General features: G+C 40.3%; 1 pseudogene; it reads right to left on the bottom strand.

The window, feature by feature from the left end:
* Positions 1–6,765: 6,765 nt before the first annotated feature.
* Positions 6,766–20,911, bottom strand: LOC127193251 (F-box only protein 6-like; annotated as a pseudogene).
* Between the last annotated feature and the right edge of the window lie 5,596 nt (positions 20,912–26,507).

Raw genomic sequence — 26,507 nt, 5'->3', positions numbered from 1 at the left:
TCCTTTTCCCTTCATCCCCCATTTGCAATCTACAAAGTATGTGTGTGTGTGTGTGTGTGTGTGTGTGTTTGAAGTCCAAGTCCATATACCAGGCAAGCTCTCTGTTAATGATCTGCCTCTCAAGTTCTGTATTTTTTCATTTGTCTTTGTTTCCTATTTATAGAAAAAATGTCAGTGGAGGTCTGTATACTGCTTTAGGGGGCTATGTAAATAATAGTATGGCAATTTAAATAATATTAATACTGCCAAACCATGAACTCACAGGTCTTCTTTATTAACTTTAATCAATATTTTATAGTTTTGTATATGTACTGGCCTTTTGCTTCTCCTTAGTTAAAACTACTCAAGCATTTTTATTTTGGAGGTGTTGCTGTATAAGACTATTTTCTTGTGCTCACTGCTATCGTGTTGTGTTTAGCTTCTCTTATCTTTTTCCTCTCTTGTCTTCCCTGTGATTAGGAAGTTTTCCCTTGTGGTATGCTTTGAGTATTTGGCTTTTGAACTTTCATGTATGTCGTATAGTGGCTTAGTCGTTATCACCAGGGCCACCTGCCACCTCTTACAGTTACCACAGGATATATTTAAGATGCTAAGAACTTAACCTCGCACTTTCACACACATCTCCCTTTTATTTTGAGACAGGGTCTCTTTATGTCTCTGTAGCCCTGGTTGGTCTGGAACTTGCTGGGTCAATGGGGCTGGGCTGGATCCAGCTCACATCTATTCTCTGCTGGGGCCTTTTAGGTGCTGGGAGTGAAGGCATGCATCACGACACCCGATCAGTTTATATTCTTGGTGTTCCACTTTAAGTACTTCTTAGATTATGTCTCGTCTAACAAATTACCGTAAATAAGTTTTTCTCTGTGCCTTTGTGTTGAAGCTGTGAAGGACTGCCATGCTACCTTCTAGCTTTATAATGAGCATCGTACTTTTACTCCTAGTTTCCTTTCATTGTAATGAATTCCCTTTATGGTTTCTTGTAAAGCGCATCTGATGGTCACAAACCTACTCAGGCTTCCAGTGTCTGGGAAAGAGTTTTCCTCTCTGTTTGTACGATGTAGCTTGAGACTTATTTTTCTTTACTTTGTCAATATCTTGTAAACAGAACAGGAGAAAAGATTTCTGAGTTTCCAATATGCTTTCTAAAACAAAAAAATTGTATGACAATAAGCTGAAGAAAATCTATCTCTTTAGAAGTGAATCCTCATAGTCAAAATTAGTTCGCAACTTTCAAGAATATACTTGTAGGCTGTGCTGTATTGCAGTGGTAGAGTGGCTGGCTACTTACTTAGCCCTGGGTTTTAGCTCCAGCAACACACACACACACACACACACACACACACACACACACACACACACACACACGCACACACGTGCATGTACACATTCACACACTCATATGTGTACACACATACATGTTCACACATACACACATGCATGTCACGCACACACGTACATACACAATACACATGTACATATTTACACGCAGGCATCAACAAGGAAAAATAACAAAAATCATCTTGAGGATCATGATTCTCATGAATTTTACATTAAAGCTTAGAATAATTTTTATACTTAAATTTAAATGTAAATAATAAAATAAAAGCAAATCTCACTTACACTTACATTTAAATTTTTTTACCTATGGCTGGCAGATGTGGCACATGTCTGTAATACCATCATTTAGAAACAGAGGCAGGTGAAGCTCTGTGAGCTCCAGGCCAGGCTGGCTTACACCCCAAGTTTCAGGCCAGCAGAACAACATAGTGAGACCTAGTCAGAAAAAGTTGTTTTGTTTTACTTAGTTTTCAGAAAAAATTACATACATGTATATTCCAAAGTTTTCTTTTAAGAGTCATGAGCTGAATATATCTTTAAAACCATTTAATTTTCCCTTTTTTAATTTAAGTAATTTATTCAGATTACATCTCAGTTGTTATCCCCTCACTTGTATTTTCTCATTCTGCCCTCCCTCTCTCTTTCACCTTATTCCCCTCCCCTTCGTCTGTGACAGAAGGGGACCTCCTCCGCCACCATATGATCACAGCCTATCAAGTCTCATCCTGGTAGCCTGCTTACCCTTCGTCTGAGTGTCACCAGGCCTCCCATGAAAGTTACTCAGAACTCTTAATTTTCAAGTATTAGTGAAATTTTATAACTTTATTTTATATCTTATTATTTACTTTTCTTTTAGTATTTTCCTTGGAATTACAGTATTTTAAAGTCATATCTGTATAACCCCTTCACACTAGTTGACACTGACTATTATTTTTTATATTTATATGATTTTAAAAATAGACTTTTAAAAGGGTTCTAATAACCTGTAAATAAATTATGAGAGATGTGAGGTTTATTCAAATAGTAATTTGTTCCTTTTTAAATGTTATTTTCAATTACCTGGAAATACAGTTACTTGCTCACACATCAAGCAGGTTCTTGCTTATTTTCTCTTCAATTCACTGAAATGCAAACAGTGGCAGACATACAAGCACACAATGATAACAAAAGGGGAAAGGACCATGAGATGTGATGTACACAGTCCAAAGGGTGAAACAACGTCACAACTCAGAGTCAGATGAATGAACAAAGATGTTAAGGTCTTGGAGTGGGTGGTATATCGAAATGAGCAGGGGGGAAATGGATAGAGAACAAAGGAAGCCAGCCAGCCAGAAATGTGTCAGCAAGGCTCTGAGGGAGAGAGAGTATGGGGTGGGTTCAAGAGTTAGAACTGGACAAATAAACCCATGAAAAAACAAGCCTGGGTACCAAAATGAGTAGTTCAGACATACTCAAGAAAATATCAAAGGAACTGGGTAGCAGAGGATTCAATGTCTACCCCCATTTAAATCCTGTGTGTTCTTTGCAGGCTTGGAACAGACTTGGCTGCAGATCCGAGGCACCCTTAGTCCCATAGGAGAAGCAAATGCAAGTCTGAGGTCATTACAGCATCCCTAGGGCCATTAAATGAGAATTTGGGCTATAATGAAACATTCTGACTTAAAATAAAACCATCTCAATTAAGGCAAGTATTAAAGAGAGTAATTGATGGGACATTTGCCAGCTTTGAATTAATTAAATTGAGCCTTGACTTAACAAAGTGCTGTGTGTAGCAAAATGAATCCATCTTTCTCTAGGGCAGGAGTGCATTTCGAACAGGAGCTCTTTCCAACTTTCATCCTTTTGGTTGGTTAAGGTGCAGTGCAATGATGGTTCTAGTACTATTAAGAATATAGTCACCTGGCTCTAAGTTAGTCAGATTGGTGCCACTTTTACCAGTTTTCAATGTTCTCAACCTCATCATCATTAGGATCTCAGGACAATTAATCCTATAACAAGGGGAAAAATGTATGAATGCCTAACATATACATTCAATATTTTGAGCAATTGCTTAGGGCTTATGCAAGTGGTTGATCACATGACCATGCCTAAGAATGCCTGCTTTTAGTGAAATGGGCAGATACAAGATATATCGATTTGCTTCCTTCCTGCCATTGACCTGTAGCCAGTCTGTCACTTCTCCAGACAGTGAATCATGTTGACAGAATACATTACCTTTTATAAATGTCTTCCCTTATCTAGGAGGCTCATATTTGAAGCACTCTCGCCTTTTTAAAGGCAGGCGCTGCTGCACTCCACAGCCGTTGAGATATCTGTCGTGACTTGAAACTTTGGGTTCTCTGTTAGCACAGGAGATTTTTAGGATGAAGGTCTTCTCAACCGCTCTCTGCTTTGGACTCCTGGCTTTGCTGTCTGGGATGAACCTTTTAAAATCTGTGCATGGATGGCCACATCTGATCTCAGGTATGAGTGCATGAATTTAAAGCCATATGGGGTGGGCGCACAATTCTTCCCTTTCTGTGTGTTTCACTTATCTTTCTGCCATTGCTGAAATACCTTGGTAAGGCAATAATGTCAGTCACAGAAACCTCCTTAGGTATTTGTTCTTCTGAGTTGAGTGTGCTCTGTGAAGCTTTACTTCTCTGGCAATTTGTGCCAAATTTTCCCAATAGCGTGTCACATTGACTTGACTTCAGTTGTACTTGCTCTAGTCACAGGAATTTATTTTACACTTGTACTATATGGTCAGGGATTTGAAAGGTGTCACAAGCTTTAGACTCCGCCACATTCCAGAAATGTCTTGGGGGAAAGGCAACGGCTTCTGTTAGGAGATGACTAGCTCGGTGCTTATGAAAGGAACATCTTGGAGGAGGTAGAAAATAACAGTGTGCTTGCAGAGCTGAGAGGACCTCAAGTCCGGTGGGTTGGAAGTGGCTGCAAACATTGGGATTAGTTGTTGGCTGAGTTTATCTTTGTCACCAAATTTATAGTATGTACACTAAGAAAATCATTTAATGGTGCCGTCTGTAAGACTTTACCATTATAAAGCTGGTGAAAGTGAATTTACATGCAAATTCCATTGTAAGAAAAAATTTTGAAGTTTACTGCAGTATTATCCTTGGCTGGTGCCATAGGTTGAGCAGGACCCCTGGGCCCAGATGTGCCCATCATAATGTTCTACTTGCAGGTTTTTAGGACCCTCTGGATCCAGCCAAGGACAATACATGCAATAAACTTCGAACCCATACCCAGATCTAGCTAATGGACAGGACATTCTCCACAGTTGAGTGGAGAATGGGGACTGACTTTCACAAGAAATCTGGTGTCCTATATTTGACCATGTCCCCTGGATGGGGAGGCCTGGTGGCACTCAGAGGAAGGATAGCAGGCTACCAAGAAGAGACTTGATACCCTATGAGCATATACAGGGGGAGGAAGTCCCCCTCAGTCACAGTCATAGGGGAGGGGAGTAAGGGGAAAATGGAAGGGAGGGAGGGATGGGAGGATACGAGGGATGGGATAACAATTGAGATGTAATATTATAAATTAATAAAATATATTTTAAAAAAGAAAATATTTGAAAACGTTACTGCAACGCATACAGGTAACCATGCTCTGTGACCTGGTCAACCTACATGTAGTGTTGATTTATTAGGCAAGCAAGTTACTTTCCAAGACTTTTGTATATTTTCTTGTTTTAAAATTAGTGACTTAAAATACTGTTTTAAAACAATATCTTCTGGACTGGAAATTGCAGAGTTTTCTTTTGTTTTATCTAACCTACATCCTGGTCAGGAAGGAGCTAGATTTTTATCATAAACAACTTGAAGTCAGAGGGAATTTAATATATGTTCTGTGACATTAAGGTCAGAAAAAGGATCAAGTTTCTCCCATTTGGATCTGATTTACCTTTGCTGGACTTTTTTGCCCCCTCGTGTGGTTTTAAAAGCCAATGGAATGTAACTAGTTATGTTTGATTGTAGAAAGCAAATTTATAAAACTTGCTTTACTAATGAAGATTTTCCTATTGGGAGGTGAGCACCATCAGAAAATCAAACTCAAGGGTGGGACTTACACACTGTGTGTTTTATTGACAGCACTCACTTTTTGTTGTCTCCATCCAAATGACTGCCGTTATAGGTCTCTATTGCTCACTCTGCAAAATAAGATTTCTGGTGGTTCTGGCATAGCATGGACATGTGAGAGAGAATGTGGTGACTTTACAACAGCCATATGTGTTACTGGTCATGGTATCTCTGGCTTCATTCATCTGTGAAATATAAACACACACATAAGACTCTAGAACATTGGTAAGATTCATAAATCACACCTCTAACCTAGGGTTCCACAGAGAGACTTGCCTCGCGTGGATTTCTAGCAGCACAGTGCAGAGGCTTCTCTCTGAAACTTTCCTTGATCTCAGAATCACTGAGCATACTGAAAGTGATGAACCTTTACGTACAGTTATTTTCTGTTCTAAATATTTCAAGAATAGAATGAGCTTTCCCCTTTGTACATTAAGTATCCGTTACAACTAGCACCATGCTGCTAGCTTTTATTCGTGCGACAATATTAAAGTGTGCCTTGGCAGAAAGTATAAAAACAGGAAACAGTGGATGAGAGAAGCAAGACAGGAAAAGGTAACCAAGAAGGCTTTGGAGGACTTAGCTTGTTATATTACTCTCTGGGACGTTTCTAGGTTTCTTTGGGGCAGAATTTCTTGTTTCTGTTTATTAGAAGCTTCTCACGTTCTCATGAGCAAGAAGAGGGCTGCTTGTTAGAGCTAAGCCCCTGAGTGGTCGTGGACCAGTGTTTTCTGCGCCTTTTGTCTACCCGTACTCTCTCCTGCTCCCTCGAGCAGTTTGTCTTCCTTTGGGACAGAGTCATCTCCATTCAGATAGTATGTAACTATGTTCTTAGTCAATGGTAACGCTGTTCATTGATTAACAGGGAAGTGCATTAAAGGAACAGCATCTTGTTTGTTTGTTTTTTTTTTCTTGTTGTTTTTTCTCTTAAGGATATAGCTGCAATTTATAAGCTAAAAACAGAGACAAAGCAGAAACATGATAATTTTCATTTTTTTCCAGCTATCATGTTAACTTCTTTCTTTCTTTCTTTTCTTTCTTTCTTTCCTTCCTTCCTTCCTTCCTTCTTTTCTTTTTGGATTTACTAAAAACATTTATTACAAGAAAATGCCAGAGCTTTGTGACTGTAAATCACCACTGAATTGACGGGCTCGTTTGAGGCCGTATAGGGAGGGCAGTTGCTCACAGCACTGGGGACCTGAGAGCCCACTAAGGGGTTCGCTCCTTCTAGGGGGGACTCTTTATCAGACTCCAGTTGAGGCAGACAGGAAGCTGTTAGATGAAGTCTACCTCCATGTTTCCTGGAGCCATGACTCCATTCCTCCCATTACTACAGCATCTTTTATGGCAAAGTTCTGGCAGGTGCGCGGTTCTTTGCTGTCCTGTGGCTGTTGGTGACAGGGGGCCCATACCAGCCTTTCCAGAACTGGGTGTCCTGGCCCCCATGTTGAAAAAAAGATGTGATAGATGCCTTGGAGGGTAGTCAGAGAAAGTGTGGGAGAGACCTCCTTCCATGTGGCATCATTGCACTGTGACTCAATGGTCACAGGTAAAGGCTCAAAGGAGGCTGAGATGATAAAGTCAGCAGAGACCAGCTGTGCATGGAGGTGATAGGTGTCACCAAAGTCTACTCTGAGGGAAAACCAGTCCTTATATACAAGGTCAGGCTTAAAGGTGTCCAGCAACTCCTCCCAGTAGCCCTCAGCTTTGAGGTCTGCCATCTGGGACTTGAAGTACACGCCATAAGGTGTGCAGGTGTACATGCAAACAGAATACTTTATAAATAATAAATACATCTTTTTTTAAAAGGGGGTGGCGGGGGCTGGATAGATGGCTCAGAGGTTAAAAGCACTGTCTACTCTTCCAAAGGTCCTGAGTTCAATTCCCAGCAACCACATGGTGGCTCACAACCATCTATAATGTGATCTGATGCCCTCTTCGTGTCTGCAGGTGTACATGTAAGCAGAACACGGTATAATAAATAAATAAATAAATAAATAAATAAATAAATAAATAAATAAGAGATGACAAAAGACTTCCTGACCCTGGGATCAGATAAGCTTGTGCCATGGTCCCCTGGGAGGATCTCCATCTTCCACTTACCTCTCCAGATTGGAGTCTATCCACCATGATCTCATGATCTCTTCAGCACATGGATGCCCCAGGAGGTTCCCCCTGCAGGCTGCGTAGGAAATAGAAGTTCTTCCAGTCTACCAAGGGCTTGCCCCAGTCTTTGGTGATGATGCCTTCATGAAGGTTCTTACGCTTCCATAAGGTCACCACATCGATGAGGTCTCGCCAGAGACTGCAGACGAGGAGGCAGTTAGACAGCAGCTGTCCAGTGACTAGTTCCAGCAGAATGTTCTCTGGTAGCTTGTTGGTGTTGCTATGGTGGCAACGGGGAGCTAAGCTCCCAGGATGACCAGCAACCCTTCCGGTCAGGACAAAGATGAGCTCGGGGTCCTAGGAGCCCCCGCCACGCTGCTGTAGCCAGTGCTCTCATCTTAATGTCTTTAGCTATGATGTTTAAAAAAAATCTCCCTAAATTCCCTTTCTCGAGAGATTCCTGTAAATGGAAGTTGGTTTAAGCAGGAAAGAGTTTCTGAAAGCAAACATCACGCCAGTGGAATCATTGGAAAGATAACTGGTGAAAGCAATCTGTATTGATTTGGAGAATGTTCTACTTACAAACAAGGAATGCGATGCAAAACATAGATTCCCACCAAAGGAGCAAGAGAGAGGCAGGATAATCTTTTTAAAAAAAGATTTATCATTACTTAATTTTAAACGCACATGAGTGTGGGAGAGAGGGGGGGGTGGCAGGCGCAGAGGCAGAGACAGAGACACAGAGAGACAGACAGAGAGAGGCCGAAAGAGACAGACAGAGAGACAGACAGAGAGAACGTGTGTGTGTTTACGAGTGGAATCCAGAAGTCAGCATTAGATCCCCCAGAGCTGGAGTTACAGCCTGGATGCTGAGAACTGAACATGGGTCTTCTGCAAGAGTAGCAAGGACTCTTGACCATTGAACTTTCTAGCCTCCAAGATCTTAATCCTGAGTTACATGTGAGGGATCATAGAACAAGATTCAGTTTGCCCTAAAATATCATATTCCAATGTGGCAACAGTTTCAGGAACTTTTTTTCTAATATATTTCTTACAATGTTTTTAAAATTTGTATTACACAAAATATTTATTCATCTCTCTCTCTCTCTCTCTCTCTCTCTCTCTCTCTCTCTCTCTCTCTCTCTCTCTCTCTCTGTGTGTGTGTGTGTAAGGAAATAATTTAGTCAGGTTCTAAGCCAATCCTCTTGGCTGAAATTATAATACTAAACTTTACTTTCATAATTGAGGTCAGCCCAGATAACACATCTACTGCATACCATCCTCAGTAACCTACTTCCTGCCCACACACTAACAACGAGAGTGAGGAGGAGATGGGGAGGGGAAATGGACTGTGGTGTAAGATATAAGAAACAACTTTTGCTTTTTTAGGGCTTCATTTAAGTTCATTGTATTATACTAATTGCTATTCTAAAGGCATCATTGTTAATCAAAAAGGTTTTGAATACTCACATTTCACAGCTTGAATAAATATATTGTCCCAATTTATGCTCTAGAATATAAACATTTATAATGCTGAGGCATGTGTAGAAGTAAGCCCTAAATGCCTGTAGGGTAAATCAAGGACAATGGAAAGAAGAAGACAATTAAGTGGATAGCATGCTAGCTCTTCCTCAGCGTCTTTAAAGTGAACCCTATGACACAGATGGTCTCACAGTGAAATGTAATGTACCAAATAAGATCACAGAATGAAATGTTATGTTTTTCTCTTAAAAACCAACTTCCAGTCTTTATATGTCCAAAGCAATTCAATTGCAGATGATTTTTAAAAAGTGAACCCATGAAAACGAAAGTAAAATTATTCTTCAATGCCACCACCTTTCGGATATATCTCTGTTCCCCTGTCTCTCAGGATGATGGTACACGTCCCCAGGTTTTGGAACGCCCTGTTCTTTTGAGCGTTCACTTCTCCATCCCTCTGACGTTGGTGACTCTACATAGGAAGAGTTGCCTGCAAGTCCCAGTGACTTAGAAGCACGTTTGGTGACTCATTAAACATGTTGACATTTGATAATTACAGGACATGAGTTGTTTCCAGCTAAAGAAGTTACATCTCACCAGAAGCTACTGGTGCCTCTGCCGAATCGAAACCCTGGTTTCCAGAGACCCTCCCACACTGGTGAGTTAAGAGCAGGGCATACCATGTCTGCTAAGAACAGCAGGCTCACAGGCTCACAGAAAACTCTCTGATCCTTTGGCTTTTACAGTCTTTCTGCCCCCTTACACAGTTCCCCCGAATCTTCAGAATGGCCTTGTTTTGTACACAAAAGCCACTGGGATTGGGCTCCACAACCCTGCAATTTGATTGGTTGTGGTTTTCTGGGCATGGTCTCCGCCTGCCGCAAATAGAAATTTCCTTGTTGAGGAGTGAGGACTACACTTATCTTTGGGTGTAAGGATAAATATTTATAATGTGGTTAGCCATTATGCCAGATTAGTAAAGTGAGAATCTGGAGGTTCTCCTCCCAGACCCATGACTTCACTAGACCCTATGTGCTATCGAGAAGCCTTAAATAAAAGTCATGGAGATATTTAAAATATTAAAAACACATTTTACCTCACATGAGAATTCTAACGGGTTGGTAACTGTTGTGGTAAAGAGCACTTATGCTAACTTATATTACTCTCCCACATTTGAGACTCGCCCTGGTCCAGTTAGTATTTTCAGCACCAAGCACTTCAGGAGTATTCTGTTGCTAGGTTACCACTAGGAATTTCATCAACTAACTGCAGTTTTGTGTTGTGTCCCTTTACTTTGTGAGATGGAGGTCGAGACTACAAGTTGAACGTCTTGCCTGCATCCACTGGTCACAATGGTCCTCTGAGCGAGGAAATATGATCTCATAAATTGTTAAGATTCTGTCATAAATACTGTGCGGACAACCCAAGAGAAAATGTTACAACTGGCAGAGTGGTTCCTTCTCAGGCATCATCTGACACATTTTGTTGGACATGATGTTAGTTTTAAAAAGTACGTTAGGAGTGGAGATGTGTCTCAATGTCAGAGCTTGTGCTTAGCACACCTGAGTCCATGGCTTGATTGTTTTCAGAACTGTAAAACAAACATAAGCACAAAACCGTCATTTTAATTAATGCTTTTAAAAAGCAGGACTATACAAATATTGCATAATTAAAAGATATTTTCATTTGAAAAATAAGTAAAATATAAAATAGAGGGAAAAATTCAAACCCAAATAATAAAACTAGGAGATCTATCTAGTATTTTTGAAAATTTTTCTTTCTGCTTTGGATTTTTTGAAGAATTTTTATTCACTCTCTTTCTCCATTTTATAGTGCTTCATGAGCATTTTCTAAGGTCTGTAAAATACTATGGTTTATTTATAAATAATTCTTCATGATAGAACTATAGTATACTTTTTAAAATCCCTCTGTGTTGACTGATGGGCACAGGTACTTTTAGTGGTATAGGTTATTACAATTCAGAATTATAAACATTAGAAATACATTTAGTGTTTGGTGTTAGGAGTGGGAAGGCAGCCTCAAATCAGATGAGAAAGATCTTTGCCGTCCACTAAAAGCATAAATGCATATCCTGAAGTGAATGAAATGCTACCCATGGCATGTTTTTTTTCATGGTATGTTTTTCACTTGATAATGTCTCTTACAGGTATAGATCTGCGCAGCAGATTAGAAGAGCATAGACAGGTAAGAGTGCAAAATGGTTCAATGCTCAATTTAAAGAACTATTATTAGATAAATCTTTGACACCTTATTTTTCCAGACAAATAAATATTACAATGTGAAAATTCTGTTTCTACTGGAGAAAGAATAAAGTAATCCTCCAAGAAACAGAACACAAATTATAGTGAGACAACATCACACACACACACACACACACACACACACTCACACACACACTGTAGAGCAATACCAGCAACCCAACCATGGGACATTGTGATAGCTAAAATTCCCCAAGCTTGTTATCTGTAATATCAGATATTTTAGGCTGATGTTTTCTGAAGTTATAGTTTTTAAATAATGAAATTCTATTTCCTGCTGGTAGACGTTGCATGGTTTCAGAACGTGGAGCATGTGAGAACACAGCTCCTTGGCTTCAAGCAGCTGTTCGCAGAGACTGAAGTTCCGCCATCTTGACATGGAGCCCCATCTTCTTCAGCTTTATTTTTCTCCACTCCTTAACATCTCAGAAAAGGCATTTTAATGTCTGAATTATACAACCACTGAACTCCGTCCAGTTAACTTGGTGATGTTCCATTATTATGCACACAGCTTGGCCATCTGGAAACAGAATTAGGGCCACCATTCTCTTTTGAGGAGTAAGAGCATGGGATACGCAATATGGAGGCCAACCCTACATTTATAGAATTGGTTTGTAGGGGTTAGGTGTTTGAAAGGCCTGTTAAATATATTAAGGTTGGGTTGATTGCTGGGTGAAAACTATAGGGCTCTGAAATACTTTTTTTTTTTAAAGTTTTTATTAATTTATTCTTGTTACATCTCAATGCTTATCCCATCCCTTGTATCCCCCCATTCTTCCCTCCCTCCCATTTTCCCCTTATTCCCTCCCCTATGACTGTTCCTGAGGGGGACCTCCTCCCCCTTTATATGCTCATAGGGTATCAAGTCTTTTCTTGGTAACCTGCTATCCTCCCTCTGAGTGCCACCAAGTCTCTCCCTCCAGGGGACATGGTCAAATATGAGGCACCATAGTTCGTGTAAAAGTTATACCCCACTCTCCACTCAACTGTGGAGAATGTTCTGTCCATTGGCTAGATCTGGGTAGGAGTTTAACATTTACCGCCTATATTGTCCTTGGCTGGTGCCTTAGTTTGAGTGGAACCCCTGGGCCCAAATCTGCCTTTCATAATGTTCTACTTGTAGGTTTCTAGGACCCTCTGGATCCTTCTACTTTGCTATTCTCCCATGCTCCTCTCATCTAGAGTCCCAATAGGATGTCCTCCCCTCTGTCCCAGTTCCACTCCTTGGAATATACCCAAAAGATGCTCCAGCACACAACAAGAAAATTTGCTCAAACATGTTCATAGCAGCCTTATTCATAATAGCCAGAACATGGAAACAGCCTAAGTGTCCCTCAGTAGAAGAATGGATAAAGAAACTGTGGTACATTTACACTATGGAATACTACTCAGCTATTACAAACAAGGAATTCCTGAAATTTGTAGACAAATGGATTGAGCTAGAAATGATCATAATGAGTGAGTTAACCCAGAAGCAGAAAGACTCAAACGGTATATACTCACTTATATCTGCATACTAGCCCAAGGGGCATGTCCCACATAAGCCTTCACTTACCTGAAATACTTCTTTTTCCTCTAGAAAAGAGAAAGATCCCTGGATGTCCAAGCAATCACAGAATTCTCTGGAGTTTATTAGAGGGGACTAATCTTATGAGAGGCATAATGTTAAGTCTAGACGTGTGTCTTTGTTACAGTTCTATTGCTGTGTAATGGTACCATAGCCAAGACAACATATTAAAGGAAGCATTTGTTGGGGGCTTGCTTACAGTTTAAGAGTGTGAGTCCATGACCATCATGTCAGGGAACGGAACATGCAGCAGGCGGGCAGGAAGCATGGAGTTGGGGCAGTAGCTGAGAGCTCAAAGCTGATCCCTAAGTAACAGGCAGACAGAGAGTGAGACTGGTCCAGAAAGGGGCTTTTGAAACCTCAAAGTTTCCCCATTCTCCCATGCTTCTCTCACCTAGAGTCCCAATAGGATGTCCTCCAATTGTCTGTCCCACTTTCCTGATAAGTGAAGAAATAGAAGAATCCAGAGGGTCCTAGAAATCTACAGGAAGAACATTATGACAGGCGGATCTGGGCCCAGGGGTCCTGTTCAAACTATGGCACCAGCCAAGGACAATACGTGCAGTAAACTTCAAACCCCTACCCAGATCTACCCAATGGACAGGACATTCCTCACAGTTGAGTGGAGAGTGGGGTCTGACTTTCACACAAACTTCGGTGCCTCATATTTGACCACGTCCCCTGGATGAGTAGGCCTGGTGGCACTCAGAGGAAGGATAGCAGGCTACCAAGAAGAGGCTGGATACCCTATGAGCATATAAAGGGGGAGGAAGTCCCCCTCAATCACAGTCATAGGGGAGGGGAGTAAGGGGAAAATGGGAGGGAGGAATGGGAGGATACAAGAGATGGGATAACAATTGAGATGTAATATGAATAAACTAAAAAAAAAAAAAAGAAAGAAACCTCAAAGTTTACCCCCCCCCCCCAGCTGCAAATTCTCAAACAAAGCCACACTCCCTAATCCTTCCTAAACAATGACCAGCTGGGAGCCAAACATTCCAAAATATGAGCCTATGCGGGCCCATTCTTATTTACCTGACCTCAACCTCTTTCTTTTCAATGTTTGATTAACTTTTATAATTATTCCAGACAACCTCCGAATACCAGTCTTTGGGTTTTTCTTTGCTTGTTTGTTTTATTTTGTATTTATTTTTGTTTAATTTTTTTTCTTGTACTTTTTTTTCTTTTTTCCCCCTTTCTAAATCTCTCTCTCTTTTTTGCTTCTTTCTTCCTTTCTTCCTTCCCTTCTTCCTTCCTTTCTTCTTTCTTTCTTTCTTCTCAGTGTCTTCCTGTTCTTTAATTTCTCATAGCTAAAGAAACTGAAAGGACGGTTTAAGGAAGCAAAGACTGCTCAGCTGTCTAGTGCTGTACAAGATCTGTCTTCTTCCCACCCTAATAAACGAGGTAAGCTTCTATTTTAGTTGTAAAATTGACTTCCAAAAACTGCTTTGGTAAATATCTCTATGAATAAAGTGATAATATTGACATTTTTCAGCCCTCTGGTTCTGCTAAAGACCATAGATAATGTTTTAAAGAAAAGAGTCTAATGATAGAATTCTCAGTACAAATGCACCCGATCCTGTAATAGCAGCAACAGTGTGTACGTAGTCACACTTTTCAGGTGTAAGTGACAGAAGTCCTTAGTGATTAAAACTCTCATCTATGCTTCCAATTTTGGCTTATAAAGCCAGGAGCCATGCGTGGTGTACACGCCTTTAATGCCAGCACTCAGCAGGCAGAAGCAGGTGGATCGCTGTGAGTTTGAGGCCAGCCTGGTCTGCAAAGTGAGTCTAGGGCATCCAGAGCTACATAGAGAAACACTGTCTCGAAAAAACAAAACCGAAACCAAACAAACCAAAAAAAGATTAAAGTCAGGAGGATGAAAGTAGAAATAACCAAGTGTTAAAACAAGTTAATTTTTTCTTTGCATTAAATAGAAGTCCCATTGCTACAATATTTGTTTGAACAAAGATTATGCAAACATGTAATCTTAGGAAAACTATTCTTTTAATCATTAGATTTTCATAGCTTTCCCAGGATTTCCTTCCTTATTTCTTGGTTCTTATTTGTATGTGTTTCTCCAGTTCATTTGTGATGTGAATTTAAGGTGTATTTGACTTTTCTTATGCCCAACACAATTATCTATAACTTCAATAAAATCATGTAGTTATAATACCACTAAAGAGAAAGAAGATGAGACAGTATTAAGAACTTAACACATACCCACTATTTTTATATCTGGGTATTTCAAAATACAGTGGTTAAGTAGCCATGCTCTGGAGCTAGATGGCTTTATTTTAAACATTAACTTGGATAATTTCTTTCTGTATGACATCAGGCAGTACATTTGTGACTAATTGGATTTTTGTTCCAATATTCATATACATTTCTTATGGATTGTTAGAACTAAATTATTTAATTTAATTTAGCATGCAACACGACATATGATAACCACTCTGTGAGCTTAGGTTAAGATGCATTCCTATAACTGTCCCATAATTGCTGTTCTTTATTATTGCAATGGCTATCTTACGTATGAGAAAACCATATTTCATAGGGATTAGATTTACGTGACCAACTAGTAATAAATGTAAGGAAGAAAGTAGTGTGAGGTAAAGCAGAGAAAGGATGGGAGAGAAGGGAACCTTGGCTTTACTGAGGGCTGGTAGCTGCTGCTCGGCAGTATGGAAACCAATGGCAGAGTCTAAGATAATCAGTGATGAATTGACAAGGGCATCTGGCTAGAACCATTCTTGGTGCCATATACTGCACATGCTCCTCCAAAAGAGGAGCAGAGAGGGAAGCCGAGAGCGGGATGGAGGCTCCTCAGTGGAGGTAACTGGGATGAGGCTGGCAGAAGCAAATTACAAAGAGACTTAACTATGGATATGTGTTGAACAGTATGTCAACAATGATGTTTTGTGGGGCTACATCTGAGGTGTAAAAGAATGTCAGGCATATAACTACTCTATGGCTATCTTTCTGAGAAAGTAGGAAATAAGGCTAATTTCTATTAGTCCAGCCTTAGAGCTCCTCTTTCCATTTAAGGAGGAGAAGGCATGTTGAAGAGCGGTAGGCATCAGGATTGGCCGGCTTTCCTCCAGTGCAGCTGAGACTGTGCTGTGGAGCTAATGTTAACCCACGTCTCAGACATGGAGTGGAGCAGGGTTCAATGTTCATAGCGCCATACCTTCATGTTTTGTCATGATTTCACCTAGAACTGTTTTAACTGCTTCTGGGCAGATAAGGAGCCCAGAAAGGCCTTAATGAAGCTAAGGTTATGAACTGCTTCAGTTCCAAAGTTATGCCTGCTCTTCCTACTGGGACAGGCTGCCACCGACATACTGACAAATCAACATGGTGACTGTCAGGAAGTCCCCATATAATCTAGTTAGCACTCCATTTGATCCTTTGATCTTTAAAAACAAATCATATAGATTATCCTCATTCCATTCCTGAAAGAAGTGCAGAACCTTAGCTTCGGTGAGCCAAAGTATGAATGACTGGCTATCCTTGGCATGCCCCTTCAGGAGCGAAGTTTTTCACCCGCACCCAATTACAATAACTGTGAGAGGAACGGGAGTAAGTGCAACCACTGGCCTCCTTTACGAAGGAGAACAGAAGACAGAGACATCTGCAGTGACATTCTGAATAGTTTTGAAGTGTTGCTGGCCAGCTCATAAGGGCGTGTCCTACACTGAGGATGGAGAGTGGGTTCGCCTAGGAATTGGCGGTTTCTAGGATTTCACTATTGATTAGATTGTTACTCCTCTTCCACCTTTTTCAAGTGACTGTTGCTTTCTTTCTTTCTTTCTTTCTTTATTTCTTTTTTTTAAACTGTTGTTTTTCCATTCTTAATTATGGACGTGTGTCTTTGTTAGGAAAATATTTTTTGTGAATTGCAAGCCTTTCCGAGGCCTCCTCAAACTTGTGCCTTACAGTTGGAGGTTCAAGTTTTATTTTGTTTTAAACTACCAGAGACAGTTTTCATTGTAAGGGTCAAGGTTTCTTTTTCAAGGAAAAAATAAAACAAAGCAACAAATAAAGGGAAGGAAACAAGTAAAGCTTATCAATTATTTATATGCACAAACATTTCCTTGAACAATTTTAATTATTTTTTATTCTCATCTAGAACTTATATCAACTTTGTTGAAAGCTGATGAAATATTCCTTAAACTCTGTGTTCTTAGTTTCATTTCCCCCTGAGCTCTTTTCTCTAGCTGTTACTTACTGCAATTTAAAAATCTGTTTCCTTCACCTAAAATGATCATCTTCAGTGTCATCCGTTTATGTGGAAATGATAGAATTTTCCCAATTTTGACTAAGTACAATTCTGTATTCTCTCTTTGCCACCTTTCTTCTATCCCACCCACCCCCCTCATCATTAAAAGTGACGTGTACATGTTTGAGTCTCTCTGTGTATTGTAGTGTACTTCAGGTACCCACAGTTTAGAGGAGGGTATCATACCCCTCAGATCCGAGTTTATACATGGCTGTAAGCTGCCCAATGTAGACATATCCACTTTTTTGGAGCATCACTTTTAATTGCTAAGGCATCTCCACTCCCTGACTTTTAATTCTTTTGAGAAGCCCCATAATGAGTTCCATAGGAAACAGACTTTACAGTCCTACCAGCCTTGAATAAAAATCCCTCCCTCCATTTTTTTTTTTTTTTGTATTGGTTGTTATTTTGTTTCCTTGATCGTACCTGTCCTGACTAGGTAGAACTTGGTAAGGAACATGTGTAATTTCTCTGTAGTGATTTCCAATTTCCTGTAAATCATAACTATCTCCAACACAAAATGCTTATTTTAAAAAGTTGCAATGAAACATTCAGTTGGTAGTGTTTGGCACCCACACAGTTAGCTTTGTAATTACATTATGTGGGACACAGTGTCCAGTGTCCTCAGGGTAGAAAAGGTAAAAGGGAGCAATAAGCCTTTTTCTTCCTAGAGCATATTGCGTGGCCCCAATTCTAATAGAATGAAGTTTCATGCAGTTGAGAATATCAAGGAGCCTAAGGGATAGTTGGAGAACTCTGTCTGCATTGATATTTTGCCTTATTGTGCCATGAATAGCAAAGGTGTGCTGGTAGTGACTTCTTTGCTGAATACGTGAACTTGGAGTTTAGGAAATTGGCTCAGATGGAAAGAGTAAATTCGACATTGATCAACAACTTCACACCTGGAAATTTGATGAGACTATCCATGGGGTGATACTAGATACAGGGGCAGCTGTTCAAAGACTTGGTCCAGTTAAAGAGCAGATCTTGTGAAAATGAACGAGAATAAGTAACAAAGTTTGATCAGAAGCAGATCTCAAGGAAGGAAGAATAAAACTCATGGAAGCCAAGTACAAACAAGTTTCAAGAATCTTCACTGCGCCTGACCTATGACAGCACCAGTAAGGTGAAAGCTGAGACCGGCTGGGTGAATCTAGGAACAAGAGGACATCAGCAGTGAGCCGAGTTTTTATTGAAAGGGATATGATTGAACAGCAGGCAAGAGAAGTAACGAAGCTCAGGCTCCAAGGCTCCTCAGTCCCTCAGGGTTTAGGGGTGACACTTCCCTGGGAGCTGTATTGGCTAGAGAAGGAGTGGGGTTCAGGCTTCAAGGCTCCTCAGTCCCTCAGGATTTAGGACAAGCCTCCCCTGGGAGCTTCATTGTCTCTCTTGAGGAGGCCTCCTCTCAGAGCTGTGAGGATCCTGGGTTCCGGTGCCTCAGGATACCCTGGACACATTGTTCCATCTCAGGGCTCGAATACCTTCCCAGCTCTCAGAGCTGTGAACACCCTTCCACCCATGTACCAGAAGGCAGGTTACTCACCCACACCCACACAGCAACAGTGATCCATGTGTGTATATGATTACAAGTGCATATGTCACTTTGTGTAGAGGCCAGAAAACAGTGTCTCTCAGTGGGATGTGAGGTTTCCAGTTAGGCTCTGCCAGCTGGCAAGTCGGTCACGCACAGAGTTCTGCCTGAATAGACAGCTCTTTTGAATAACACTGTTCTGAGGTAGCACTTGTCATTAGCTAGACTGATTAAAGTGTCAAGTATAGGTTCTTGTCGTTTTTGTTTTTAAGCAGAGATATGATAGCATGCTCCTGCGTAGTAGTAAACATGAAATATTGTGACGATGACTATATGAAGTAGATGGCAAGGCTAGTTCTGGAACAATACACACTCCTCATGAAGTCAGTACTAAGGGCACGTCTAAAAAGCAGTGACTATGAACAACCATGTATAAAGGTGAAGTGGACCTCTGAATCCAGCTGAAGCCAGTAAGAGTTTTCATTCACTGAAATAACTTTCTTTGTACATTTGATATAGCCAGCAGATAGCTGCTATAAGCAAGCCTGCTCACTACTGACCATAAATGGGCATTAGACAGACATCAAAGGCCAGCATCAGTTAAGCTGGCTGGGATTTAACTTCATGGAACTGACAGATGGGAGCGACTGACTATGTTAGTAGTACCACTCATGGTAGTCTGAAAATATTTCTCCAAACTTATTCCACTACAAAATTGACTGCACCACTCGTGTGATGTAAGTCTTGGCTCCTTGTCGAGCTTTATTTTTGTGCCAGACAGAGATAGCCAAAGATATTTAAAGGAACACACTGCACGATGATGGTGATGATGATGGTGATGACGACGACGACTTTTCCATAACACGCTGTTGAAAGAGGACTGGATTAAAGGACCATGTTCTTGTTCTCAGCTCAGATCTGAAAATAGATTCCCACCTTGACAGGAGCTGAATGCAACTTCTCAGAAGGAGGGCTACGGCTCTTCCTACAGAAGACTTGAGATGACTCACTGATGCATCCGAAGACCAAAATGGTGATGAGTTGTCTGAAGGAGTATAATGTGATCAGAGTGTTAGGGCCAAGTGTGAGGAAGGCTAGTTTATCCAAGTGTCATTTTGTAGTTTAGAAGTTGATCATTAAGCTGACTTTTTTTTTTCCCCTCAATAAATAGAGGATCATGTAGGTCGCGCCTTTTACTTACACTACCTGCTCCTTGGCATCTTAGTTATACAAAATATGAAATGGAAGTGTGAGTCTCCGAGGTCAGCCCCTGTGGTTCTTGGATTGTATTATGTGCAGGACAATGCAAAAGAATGTGCCCCAAAGAACTTGCATAGAGGGACCATTCTCTAATTCACACTGTCCATCCTGGTAGCCACTGGCCTCAAGGTGCTATGGTGAGTGTGACACGTGGGTAGCTAGTAGAGTGAAGAATTTTATTAATTTGTTTAATTAAAGCCCACAGAGAGTTAGTAACTGCCATGTTGAACATATTTTTTTAATGGGCTCTGTCTCTTACTTGAGCACATAGAATATTTTAAATGAAAGATTTCAAAACTCCTTCTAATAATTTGCTTTGCTTTTTTTTTTTCAGCTTGCTTTTGGAAATACTGTGTCTGAGTCTTCTCTGAGTATACAAAGGGAAGGACCACCGGAAAAGATATGTGTATATTGCTTAACGTTTACATTTGTTTCAAGTGTTAAGAAACTGGCCCTTATTCTGCACATCACCTTGATAACCTGCTGCTACCTTGGGTTATGTCTTGATTAATTATCGTGAGGGAAAGATTGATAGCTGATGTACTCTTGAACGGAAGTGACCATCGAAATGGCTTTAGAACTGAGACGGGGAGCTTTGATCTATTGCCCACTTCCTAGAACTCCATTCTCTCTCTCTTAATGTTTTGTCATTGGCTGTCAATAAAAGTAATTTAAAGAGTGTCTTAGAGTGTGAAAATAAGTTATATTGTCTCCATTCTTGTGCAAAATATGCATCACACTTCTTTCTCACTTTTATGATTGTGCTTGCTCTGTATGGATTAGGACAGTTGCCACCGAGGATGCTAAGAATGAATAAATCACTAAGGAACAGAGATACATAGTTTACCTAATTAGAGAAGAAAGTAATACTGGATTTCTCAGAAATAGTATGTGAAGAAAATATTAATAAAATGCGTTGCTTCAGGGTTTCTTATTTCTCATATTTACCTCATCCAGAGCACCAGGGACTCTGACACTCGGCATGCCTAGATCAGGTGAGACTCTGTGTGCTCAGAAGCAAAACTCCCAGAATGCACTGCCTTTCCCTTGTTAGGTTTTAATTTCCCATTGCTACAGTGTTTTGTTTATTTTTTTTTCTCTCTTACAGATGAAAAGCCTGTTTAATTAATTCAAGCCTCAGAGTTTAACCTTAATTTTGTCTGACATCCATTCTGGTGCAGAGACATTCTTAAAGTAACTTTAGAATTAAGAAATATTGATGACTGCACTATCGTGTGGTCCACATACATTCTTTATTCCTTATAATATTGAAAGGTGCATTTTTATCTACTTACTATGACCATGTGGTGTTTATGATGAAAGTATTTCATAAAGTAGGATGGTAGTATTTATTAAATTAAAAAGGAATAAAGCCCTGTAAAAAGGCTGAGAGCACAGGGACAGTGAAGGTGACTTAGAGCCTAGTAGCGGAAACATAATAAATAGAGACCCAAGTGAGTCAAGGGACAAAGAAAATTACAATGATTATAGAGAGCATAGAGGGACTCAGTTGAGTGTGCAGCACGGTTTAAGAGGTCCTTTAGAAAGGGTGGCGTTTGCGCTAACCTTTAATGCGGAGAAGGTCATGCGAACTGATTGAAGAAAGAAGCAGTCCCTCCAGGTGTTGGAGAAAAAGGGAAGTGAGCACATGCCAAGGCCAAGGTAGGAAGAACTCTGCGTCCTTGCAAAAGGAAAGGAGTCAGTGTGCTTGTGCTCAGTGAGCAAAGCCTGTGAAAGTGCATCAAGTTATGTTTGGGGGTTATAGCTCATTATGCAAAGACCATGTGCTGGTATTTTATTCTAAACAAACAAAACAAAACAAAACGATCAAATAAACAACATTTCCTCTGACGGACGGAAACCAGAACAAGATCTGCACATGCTTCAAGTCTGTGAGACATAACTTCTCACTCTGGAACCACAGAGGATGCCACTTTCCTTCATCTGGCACCAAGGACAAGCATGGTGCACAGATGATGCCCATCTGACCACAAGGCTCTTTTTCTACCCACGTCTTCCCCGGAATGGGCTTGGTTTCCTTCCAGAGAACAAATTTAAACATCGATTAACTAAATATACAGATAGAGGATTTATGTATAAATGTTGTTGCCTACTTAAAATCTAAAAGATGTGGAAATATAGATAACAGATTGGATTAAAACTAGGTTTAACATTAAGCAAAATGATGAAAATAAAGCAACCAGCTTAACCACAAGCTTGTACTGCTTGGATGCCCTTCTCCGGGAGCCAAGCAAATACACATGAATAAACATGAGGTGACAAGAATTGACGCTCCTACGTATGTGCAAGGGTTGGGGGGTACAATCTCAAAACTTCTGCTTTCCTCGTCTCACATTTATTTACTTTGGAAGAGGTGGATAATATTCCAGTACATTGAAACGGAGGCATCGAACGGAATGCCTCATTTCAGAACATTCAATTCAATTTTTAATATAAGAAATTTAATTCCCCCAATGATATGGAGATGAAAGGTACATAATTTGGTGAATTTTGTGTAGTATGATTTTTAAGACACCGTAACCTATATTACAGCCTCCTCGCATGCAATGCTGGTTATGTCATTAACAGTAAGACTCAGAAATGTATACTTACATAGTCATTTGTTCTGCGTATCTCTATTTAGAAACAAAGAGCTAAAGGGCAATGCATATCTCTAAATCACAATTTTTTAAATTGATGGCTTCCTAGGGAAATATAGCTAAATTTACTGATATATTTTATGTATTCATTACATATAACAATATATATCATTAAAAAATAGAGCCAACTATACATTCCAGAGGGGCCTGTAGAGTCTGAAGCACCAACCAAGGATCATGCATGGGCTGGACCTAGGTCCTCTATGTAGATGTAGCCAATAGCAGCCCATATGGGTCTGCTAGTAATGGGAGGGGAGGCTGTCTCTGACATGGACTCTGTTGCTTGTTTTTCAATCCCTTTACCATGATGGGACTGCCTTGCCAGGCCAAAAGGGAAGAGGATAAACTCAGTCCTGAAGTGACTTAATGAGCTGGGATGTGTGGGTAGGGGACCTCCCTTTTCTAAGGAATAGAAGATGGTGATGGTGGGGAGAGGGGGATGGGGAAGGAAGGATGGGACTGGGGGGGGGAAGGGGAGAGGGGGCTACAACCGGGATGTAAAGTGAAATAAATAAATTCATAAAAAATTATGTTTAAAAGTAAAACAAATGAGACAGGACATCACATTATTAACACAACTGATATTTTCATTTATAGTTAAGAAGACCCTATTTCAACCATAATATTGCTATTTATTTTTCTACTCTTTCCAATGTGGTAGTAAAAGCTAAGATATATGAACTAAAGCAGTTTTAAGTTGAGGAGGTGTTTTCTCCCCTTTTCTTCATCGAAGCTTATACTATGAAACAGGTGCACTCTCTAGACAGAATGGAGCACAGATCCATATGTGGTTATCTCCTTAAATTGGAAATGATTGTACAATTGTCCACCCCCTCCCTCTCTCCTTGTTTCTTTCTCCTTTTGAGACAGAGGTCTTAGGTTGCCTAGCCTAATCTCAAAGCTTCTACTTAGCCTTGAATTCCTGATCTCCCTGCTCTTACTTCTAAGATCTGGGATGATAGGTCTGAGCCACCATACCAATTAGAAAATGTATCTCTTTCATTTTAAGCAGGCATGGTGCCATTGTTTTGTATTCTTTGCTCTCAAAGACTATTTCTTAATCAAAATAATGCAGAAAATCAGTTTGTTAAAATCAAATTCAAACTTTTAATGTGAGCTGTTTTCGGCCACTGCTGGTCTTAATACCCTTCCCCCTTTTTTCAAAGCACAAAGCTGTGTTTGGTTGGATTGGTAGCTTATAAACGTCTAATGGAGAGAAAGTTTCTAACATGGGAAACACTTGTACAGTTCACCCCCAGGCTGAGAAAAGTAAATAAGAGAGAGTAGCTTCTTTTCAGATAAATCCTTTAAATTCAGAGTTCTGGAGAATATTGCACATGGGCCAATTATATTAGCTTAACTTTTAGTTATTAGTTCCTAAAAACCACTGTTACTCAACTATCTCAAAATTTATTTCACTTTGCTACAGCCTTCTTACACAGTTGAAGCAAACGCTCATTTACTGCCTGTTTTCTAAGCTTGGAGCTGAAATATTTCAACAATTTGACTAACTTCACAAAAGGTAAATTGCCCTACATAAATCACTATGTATTCTGCACACATGCTCATTTCTTTACTTCATCAGATTGTTAAATACTAGGTTACTATAACGCACACTGGGTGACTGAATGGTGAAAACCTTAATGGCAAGAGATTGAATGATGCTTGACTGCTGTTTTTAAAAAGTAGGTTTAGGGGTCATGTTACAATTTAGGAATCATTAAAAAAATGTCTTCAAAGGTATTCATGCGGTGAAATGATGTGCAAGGCTTAACTAAATCCATAGCAACACTGTGACATGATGAACTGCGGTTCAAGCTTCGAGAATGACTGCAGAGGGTCAGTTCCGTAATGGTTTAACCAGGGGGAGCAGTGAAGACCTTCATTGAAGCGTCTTCTCTAGTTCTGTGCCGTCTCATGCAAGTAAGTTCCGTCTGCAAAGACGAAAGTTGACGCCGTTAGAATTGTCCCTGCACTTTGTAGATCAGATGGAAATCCACAGCTTCAACGGTGAAGATGTCAGTCACCTGGCACCATAGTCATCTTTTAGTTACACTGCACAATCTACACCACAGTGCAAAGTAATAATCTCGAATAACTATGAGTTTAAAGACCATTTGTGATGTATATGTTGAGAGCTGATGCTCGAGTTTTATCTACTAATTGCCAGTTCTTTCTTCAGTCACCAACTGTACCCTATTTCTCTTAAATACGATATTGTCATGAAAAGCAAAAGAAAGATGAGCAGAGTTGACTACAGTGTGGCTAATAATAAGCACACAGTGGCAACTGTGTATTTTGCTCCTGAGAATAACAGTGTAACTGATGCTACTATTTACATGCGAGATTCCTCTGTATTTCAGGGTTCCGCTAAGTTAAACGAACAATGGTGACCACATCACGCTAAGAGGAAATTGTCAATTGAAAACAATGCTATGTGCCTCACATAGTTAAGGGGAAGTTTTAATTCATGTGCTAGAAAGTGACCCCCATCAACGGCTCCGTCTCTGATGTGATGAAGTAGGCAATCCTGACTTCAGGACTCAAGTTTCTAATTGCACCAAGAAAAGCTCCAGAACTGGAGACAACATGCCTATTAAATGGGAGTCGCTTAAGCCAATGCTCCTACGGTCTCACAGTGTTAGTACAATGTAGTACTGCTTGGAATAAAGTGTGCCCATGCCAGATTATATTCCTTTCCAAAATAAGGCAGAGAAGAAATGGGCGTTTTCTCTGGACGTTTGTTAGTGTCTAGCAGCCGACTGTGCACTTGACCTTCAACCAAAGCCGCTTTTCTTAGACTAGGGAGCAGTTTCACTTTTCGTGTGAAAACGCAAAGCGAAACTCAGAAGGTAAAAACCCACAGGCAGACCTCCTGCCAGGGAAAGCACTTCAGCCGTACAGAAGTGAAACAGAGATGGCTAGAGCATTCTTTCCCTGTGGCTCGCCAGTCACGTGACAGGTTAGGGCTGGCGGTACAGCTTAAGGGTTTCACACTTGTAGAGAGTGTGAAAAACCTTAGGCTTGGTCCCTAGCACCACCTGGTTGACACAAAGTGACCAAGGAGGCTCATGACCAACACCAATAGCCTGGAACCAAGAAAAAGCGATGGGTTACAAAAAGAACACTGGCCTAGAGGGGAAAACATCTCATCTCTCCATCTTGCACTGCACAAGATCTGTACAACGTTGATTACATCAGTGTCCAGTGGCAGCTTAAATGTCTTAATTGTTTGGGTGAAACAAGACTTTGTTCTCTAATCTTTAATTATTTAATTATTTGTGTGAACATTGTTTAGCCACATTCAAATTTTTTTATCTTGCAAATGCCACGCTGTACAACTTGCACCCACCATTCAATTCAAAGGGCTATTGTGACAGTAAGAAACATTTATTAGAAATAACAGAAATTTGAAAGAAAATGATGTACTATTGTATAGGCTTTGTTATCTATTCAAATCACAAGCCTTCCCAGGAGGAAATAAATATCTGAGAATTATTGGTAATGATGGTGGGAGCTGACAAAAACATAAGGGTGAACGCAGGTGACTGATGAAAGAGAAAGAAAATGTGTCATGTCCAGACTTATTCCAAGCCTTCTCTTGTGGTGTAATTGTTTTCAGGTTTGGCTAGTAAGGACCACACTTGTAAAGACACTCTGAAGTTGGGTAAATGTATGCTAGTGCATAAACTTGGGCATCTCTATCATGATACTAGGCAGGGAAGCAGCAGCACGACTTTCTTTCTGTGCAGTGTTCTACTGTGTCAGAGTTCATATGAAAATGAGTTTCCGGTATTGGGTCTCATGTACAGTTTTGGGGAAATTCAGAACATTTAAAGTATGTGACAATGAAGAGTGGCAAAATAATACAGAAATCAGTGAGAGTTATAATAATGCTTAGGGTCACCGTAATGGATCAG

The sequence above is a fragment of the Acomys russatus genome, chromosome 8, assembly GCF_903995435.1.
Source record: "Acomys russatus chromosome 8, mAcoRus1.1, whole genome shotgun sequence".
NCBI classification, from domain to species: Eukaryota; Metazoa; Chordata; class Mammalia; order Rodentia; family Muridae; genus Acomys; species Acomys russatus.
Note: the sequence above shows the minus strand (reverse complement) of the source record. Positions and strands in the feature narration are given on the sequence as shown.